This window comes from Otolemur garnettii, unplaced genomic scaffold (genome assembly GCF_000181295.1).
Source record: "Otolemur garnettii isolate 467f Iridium unplaced genomic scaffold, OtoGar3 scaffold00091, whole genome shotgun sequence".
NCBI lineage: Eukaryota > Metazoa > Chordata > Mammalia > Primates > Galagidae > Otolemur > Otolemur garnettii.
Genome location: NW_003852486.1, coordinates 292,484 through 300,505, shown reverse-complemented (window position 1 = coordinate 300,505; position 8,022 = coordinate 292,484).

Below are 8,022 nucleotides of genomic sequence, written 5' to 3'. Positions count from 1 at the left end.
CCTCCGCCTCCCAAGTAGCTGGGACCACAGGCGCCTGCCACAATGCCCGGCTATTTTTTGGTTGCAGCCGTCATTGTTGTTTGGCGGGTCCGGGCTGGATTCGAACCCGCCACCTTAGGTGTACATGGCTGGTGCCTTAGCCAGTTGAGCTATAGGCGCCGAGCCTCTACTGCCTTGTTATTAGAATAGAGTACATTGGATTCTTGCTTCTCCATTCCTGTGATGCTTTACTAAGAATAATGTGTTCCATCTCCATCAAGGTTAATACAAAAGATGTAAAGTCTCCATCTTTTTTAGTGCCTGAATAGTATTCCATGGTATACATATATTACAGTTTGTTAATCCATTCCTGGAGTTGGTGGGCATTTAGGCTGTTTCCACATTTTTGCGATTGTAAACTGAGCTGTGATAAACAGTTCAGAGCAAATATCCTAATGATAAAACGATTTTTTCTTCTGTGTAGATGCCTAGTAATGGGACTGCAGGATCAAATGGAGGTCTAATTAGAGTTCTTTGAGGATTCTCCATACTTCCTTCCAAAAAGGTTGTATTAGTTTGAAGTCCCACCAGCAGTATAAAGTGTTCCCTTCTCCTCACATCCACACCAGCATCTGCAGCTTTGAGAATTTGTCAAGTCGGCCATTCTCACTGGGGTTATGAGATCTCAGGGTATTTTTGATTTGCATTTCTCATGATTAGGGATGAGCATTTTTTCATGTTTGTTAGCCATTCATCTGTCTTCTTCTTCTTCTTTTTTTATTTTTTATTTTTTTGAAGTTTTTGGCTGGGGCTGGGTTTGAACCCACCACCTCTGGTATATGGGGCTGGTGCCCTACTCCTTGAGCCACAGGTGCCTCCCTCATCTGCCTTCTTTAGAGAAGATTCTATTTATCTGTCTTGCCCAGTGATATATGGGATTGTTGGGTCTTTTTTTCTTGATTAATTTGAATTCTCTATAGATCCTAGTTATCAAGTTTTTCTCCAATTCATTATATGCAAATATCTTTTCCCATTCTGAAGGTTGTCTGTTTGCTTTGGTTGTTGTTTCCTTAGCCGTACAGAAGCTTTTCAGTTTAATTAAGTCCTATTTGTCTATTTTTGTTGTTATTGAAATTGCCACTGAAGTCTTCTTCATAAAATCTTTCCCTGGTTCGGTATCTTCAAGTGTTTTCCCCACACTTTCTTTGAGGATTTTTATTATATCATGCATAATATTTGAATCTTTTATTCATCTTGAATCAATTTTGGTAAGTGGTGAGAGGTGTGGGTCCAGTTTCAGTCTTTAACATGTGTTTATCCAGTTCTCTTAGCACCATTTATTGGATAAGGATTCTTTTCTCCAGTGTATATTCTTGTTTAGTTTATCAAAGATCAGGTGGCTGTAAGATGTTAGTTTCATTTCCTGGTTTACTATTTGATTCCATATGTCAATGTCTCTATTTTTGTGCCAATATCATGCTGTTTTGATCACTATGGCCTTGTAGTATAGCCAAAAGTCAGGTAGACTGATACCCCTGGCTTTGTTTTTATTACTAAGAATTGCCTTGGCTATATGTGGTTTCTTCTGGTTCCATATAAAACAAAGAATTATTTTTTACAATTCTTGAAAGTATGGTGATAGTATTTTAATGGGAATTGCATTGAATCTGTAAATTGCTTTGGGTAGTAGTTTTCTCAATGTTGATTCTTCCCAGCCATGAGCATGATATATTCTTCCATTTGTTAGTATCTTTTCTATTTATTTTCTTAGAGTTTTGTAATTTTCTTTGTAGTAGTCCTTTACCTCTTTTCTTATGTATATTCCAAGGTTTTTTTTTTTTTTTGCAGTTTTTGGCTAGGGCTGGGTTTGAAGCCACCACCTCCTGCATATGGGGCCAGCACCCTACTCCTTTGAGCCACAGGCACTGCTCACCAAGGTATTTTTTTTTTTTTTAAGCTACTGTGAAGGGAATTGTGCCCTTGGTTAGCTTCTCACCTTGGCTATTACTGGCATATACAAAGGCTACTGATTTGTGGACATTGATTTTCTATCCTGAGACATTGCTGTATTTTTTTTTTTTAATCACTTCCAGGAGTCTTGTGGTTGAGTCTTTGGGGTTCTTTCAGTGTAAGATAATATTGTCAGCAAAGAGTGAGAGTTTGACCTCCTCTGCACCCATTTGAATGCTCTTTATTTCCTTCTCTTGCCTGATTGTATTGGCTAGAACTTCCAGCACTATGTTGAATAGTAGTGGCAATAAAGGACAACCTTGTCTGGTTCCAGTTCTAAGTGGAAAAGCTTTCAGTTTTACTCCATTCAGTGTAATATTAGCTATGAGTTTGTCATAAATGGCTTTGATCAGATTAAGAAATGTGCCACATATGCCTAAAATCTTAGAAAAGGATGCTGTCAGCCAGGCATTGTGGCAAGTGCCTATAGTTTCAGCTATTTGGGAGGCTGAGGCAAGAGAATTGCTTAAGCCCAGGAGTTTGAGGGTGCTGTGAGCTGTGATGCCACAGCACTCTACTGAGTGCAGCACAAGAAGGAAAGAAAAGGATGCTGAATTTTATCGAATGCCTTTTCTGCTTCTATTGAGAGGATCATATGGTCTTTTGTTTTTACTTCTGTTGATATGGTGGATTATGTTTATGGACTTGTGCATGTTAAACCAGCCTTTCATTTCTGGGACAAAACCTACTTGATAGTGATGAATGATTTTTTTAATGTGTAGCTGTAATCTCTTGGCTAGAATTTTATTGAGAATTTTTGCTTCTATATTCGTTAGTGAAATTGGTCCCAAATTCTCCTTTTTTGTTGGGTCTTTTCCTGGTTTTGATATCAGGGTGATGTTTGCTATGTAAAACATGTTGGGGAAGATTCTTTCCTTCTCAATTTTTTGCAATAATTTCTGCAGCATGGGTATAAGCTCTTCTTTGAAGGTTTGATAGAATTCTGGTGTGAAGCCATCTGGATGAGGCCTTTTTTCCTTTGGGAGATTTTTTATTGTTTCTTTGATCTCAATTATTGAAATTGGTCTGTTCAAGAAATCTATTTCTTCTTGATTAAGTCTAGGAAGAGGTTGTGATTCCAGGTGTTGATACATTTCCTCCTCATTGTCAAATTTCTGGGCATAGAGTTTCTTGTGTTACTCAGAGATGATCTCTTGTATCTTTGTGTATTTTGATCTTTGATCTCTTGTATTCCCTTTACTGTTTCTGATTGAGGTTATTAGAAATTTTACTTTTCTGTTTCTAATTAATCTGGCCAAACGTTAATCATTTTTATTTACTTTTTTCCAAAAGCCCAACTTTTTGTTGTGTTCATTTTCTGAATGATTTTTTTGTTTTCAATTTCATTAATCTCTGATTTAATTTTGGTTATTTCTTTTTTCTGCTGGTTTGGGATTAGATTATTCTTCTTTTATCAATTTCATAAGATTGTTCATGAGTTTGTTGATGTGCTCTCTTTCTGTTTTTCAAATGTAGGCATCTAATGTGATAAATTTCCCTTTTAAGACTACTTTTCCTGTATTCCATAGGTTTTGGTAACTTGTATCTTCATTCTTGTTATGTTCAGGGAATTTAACAATTTCTTCTTTTGTCTCTTCCTGAACCCAACCATCATTCAGCATAAGGTTGTTTAATTTCTAAGTCTTTGTGTGGGGATGAACATTTTTGTTGGAGTTAAGTTCCACCTTTATTTCCTTGTGGTGTGTAATTTCTATTCTTTTAATTTTGCTGCAGTTTGATTTGTATCCTAGGATGTCATCAATTTTAGGGTATATACCATGGACTGATGAGAAAAATGTATATTCCTTAGCTTTGGAATGGTGTGTTCTGTATATGTCTATTAATCTCATTTGTTTTAGGGTCATGTTTAAGTCCTTTGTGTATTTGTTTATTTTCTGTTTAGAGGATCTGTTCAGTTTTGTCAGAAGGATGTTAAGTCCCTGATTATTATTGTGTTAGGGGATATCATATTGCTTAGACCCATCAAAGTCTGATTCATAAATCTGGGAACATTTAATTTGGGTGCATAAATATTTAAAATCAAAATTTCTTCTTGTTGTATTGCTCCTTTGACCAACATAAATTGTCCATCTTTGTTTTTCTTAACTTTATTTGCTTTAAATCTGCTTGTATCTAAAAATAAGATTGCAGCCCCTATTTTCTTCTGATTTCCATTTGCTTGAAATACTGTTTTTCATCCCTTAACCCTGAGTCTTGATTTATCCTTCAAGGCTAGGTGTGTCTCCCAAAGATAGCTTATGGATGGATGGCTTATGCTTTTTATCCAATTAGCCAATCTGTGCCTCTTCAGTGGTGAATTCAGTCCATTGATGTCTATTGAGAGAATTGATAAGTGTGGTGGAGTTGTATTCATCTTATTTTCTGAAAGTCTGTTGTGTAGTTTTATTCTTTGTGCCATTGTGGAAGCTATTTTTTTTTTTTTTTTTTGAGACAGAGCCTCAAGCTATCACCCTGGGTAGCATGCTATGGCATCACAGCTCACAGCAACCTCCAACTCCTAGGCTTATGCAATTCTCTTGCCTCAGTCTCCTGAGTAGCTGGGCCTACAGGCACCTGCCACAATGCCCAGCTATTTTTTGGTTGTAGTTGTCATTGTTTGGCAGGCCCAGGCCAGATTTGAACCCACCAGCTCTGGTGTATGAGGCTGGCACCTTAGCTGCTTGAGCTACAAGTGCCACCCGAAAGCTAAGTTTTGACCTTTAGCTTCTGGATGTTTACTTAGTTGGTGGTCCATTGTGGTGTTCAGTGTTGAGAATAGGTCTAAGCATTTCCTGTAGAGGTGGTCTTGTTGTGGAAAATTTCCTCAATGCTTATATATCCACAAAAGATTTGATTTCTGCATCAATTTTGAAGCTTAGTTTAGCAGGATACAGAATTCTGGGATGAAAATTGTTTTGTTCAAGAATGTTGAAGGTGTTTTACCTGACAAATGAAAGCAGTGCAACCTGGTTCTTTGTACACTCAATGAATCCCCAACAATTAAAAATAAAAAAAGAATGTTGAAGATGGATGACCATACTCTTCTGGCTTGGAAAGTTTCAGTTAAAAAGTCTGCTGTCCTCCTAATGACTCCGCCTCTGTAGGTCAGTTGGTGCTTAGTCCTGGCTGCTTGAAGAATTTTTTCTTTCATCTTGACTTGGGAAAGGTTCATTACAATGTGTCTTGGAGAGGCTTTGTTTGAGTTGAAATGATCCATGGTTCAATATCCATCTGAAAGGAGTGTGTTGGGGTCTTTGATAAAACTTGGAAAGTTTTCCTTTATGATAGTCTCTAATAGGGCTTCCATTCCATTGTTCCATTCCATTCCACAATGTTCCTTTGGGACACTCTTATTCCCCCCAGGAATCCCTATTATTCATATGTTTGAACACCTCATGAGTGAGTCTCTCTTCTTTTCTGCCTCTTTAACTACTTGGGTTAACTTCATCCTCTAGTTCTGAGATTCTTTCTTCTCCATGGTCTAACCTATTTTTGATATTTTCTACTGCATCTTTACATTCCCTGCTTGTCTCCTTCATTTCCTTTAGTTCCACCATATCCTTTCTATATTCTACATATCTCTTGTTTGACTTTTGGTTCTGTCTTTCCATTTTCTTTTCCATTCCTTTTGTTGTCTTTATCATCCATATTTTAAATTCCCTTTCTTTCAAGTCCAATAATTCTTTATAGGTGGAGTCTTCTGCAGTAGTTGCCTTGTGGTTCCTTAGGGGAGTTCCTCTGTTTTGGTTTTTCATGTTGCCTAAATTTTTCTGTTGGTTCCTCCTCATGTATTCTTTCTTCTTGTTCATCTCCTTGTCCTCCTTTTTACTTTTCACTGCCTCCTTTATTTCAAACAGAAGTCCTTGCTCTTGATGACATTTATATTGCAATATGTTGCCAGCACACAAAGTGGCACTGTGGTTTTTTACAGAAGACAGAGATATGCCAGCAACCTCTATGGTTCTTATTCCAAACTCACTTACCTTTGGTGATCACTTGATTGTTTCCTCAACATCTAGACCCTGCTGGGGTGGGATCTTAAAAGCTCACAAGAATCCTTCAGGGGCAGGTCTCATAGTGCCCCCTGAGTCTAGTTCATGTGGGGTGCAAGAGTCTCTCAGCCTGTCCCAAGAGTAGACTTCTGATCCCAGCAGGCAGAATTAAGATGGCTATGCTTTAGGCCCCTGTTAAGACCTTTTCATGACCTTTCCACAATGGCAGCCCCCTGTCCACTGAGACTTATGGCTGCCTCACCAGTAACCAACCTTATGGCAAATCCATTCCAACCAGCATTCAAACCTGGTTGCTGTATACTGTTTGAGTCTATCCACTCTTCCAAGCTTTCCATTCAATGTGCAGCTTCCCCCAACAACTGAAAACTCTGGAAAGGCTTCCTGTCATCCTGGACCTCTATGGGGGGCCAGCTAATCCCAGCCAGTCACACTCACTTGCCTAATTCATCAGATTTTTCACTGCTCTGGATCATATGCTGTATGCAGATCCTTACCTCCTTGCTGTGCTCCCTGAGCTATTACTCTGGGTAAGGTCCCTGCGCCAGGTATGGCTGGGTTTTCTCTTTTTCCACAGTTATTCTAGGAGAGCTCAGATAAACAATCCTTCTGGTCCCCTATCTTGCTCCACCTCCCTCTATGTCAACATTTGAAAACCTATTTTGGGGTCATGTAAAACAAAGAAGCTTGAGTTTAACTGAGTTAAATAAACATATTAGAAAGAGCATCATTTAAGGCTCACTAGTATTCTCTCCAGTTACTTGGAGAAAACTATGAGGAGGACAGCAAAACTCCAACTCCCACCCCAAACACATGTACACACACTTCTTAGGTTATTTGCTCTGTGCCAATTAACATCTAATCCATCTATATAGTTCCAAGGGTGGTTGAAAGTTCTACTGTAGTTGCAACCCAAAGTTGTTATTCACTTTGGGTACTCTTAAGCAGGGAATAGATTATCTTCAACAACTTTCATCCCCTCTGACCTAGAAAAATCCACTGATAATCTTACCGGGGTTCCTTGGTATATAGCAATTTTCCTTTCCCTTATAGTTTTCAAAACTCTTTGCCTTTCTTGATGATTTGATTATGATGTGTCTTGGGATGAGTCTCTTTGGATTCATCTTATTTGGTGTCCTTTGGGATTCCTGGGTCTGGATTTCTATTTTCTTCCTTTGTCTTGGGAAGTTTTCTGATGCTATTTTGTTGAATATTTTTTCTTTTCCTTTTTCCCTTCTTGTGATGATGCATATGTTTTATAGTTAATGGTGTCCCATAGTCTCTTCTATAATCCTCAGTCTTTTTCAATCTTTTTTTCTTTTTGCCCCTCAGAGTATATGATTTCCAATGATATACCTTTGAGTTTACTGATCTTTTCTGCTTGATTTAGTTGGCCTTTGATCTCCTTTACTGAATTTTTAGGTTAGTTATAGATTTCATCATTTCTATGAGTTCTGTTGTGGTACTTTTTAAATACTTCTTATCTCTTTGCTAAAATTCTCAGTTTGATTTAACATTGCTCTCCTGACCTCAATAAACATCTTCATGACCATTACTTTGAATTTCCTATTAGGGAAATCACAAATCTCCATTCAGGTCAGTTTCTATAGATTTATTTTGTTCTTTTATTTGGAATGTATTTGGTCTTCCCATGTTTCTTCAGTATCCTTGATTCTTTGTTTTGGTGTCTGCATCAGTTACCTCTCTCAGTCTTGTCAGACTGGCCTTGCATAGGACAAGAATCTCACTAATCTGTCTAGCCAGAGATTTTAAGTTGTCTTCAAAATGTTTGTGTTTGTCTTGACCAATATCTTCATTTTTGGTGGCCCCTTAGAGCTTCATGTTTCACATCCTGTTAGTACCCTGAGACCAGTAAGGTAGGAGCAAGACACTAGAGGTAGTTGGAGAGGTTAACATATTGCATGTGCTCTTAAGCAACTGGAAAAGGAAGAACATTCCAATCCAAGACCCAGCAGAAGAAAAGAAATAACCAAAATTAGAGCAGAATTAAATGAAATTGAAA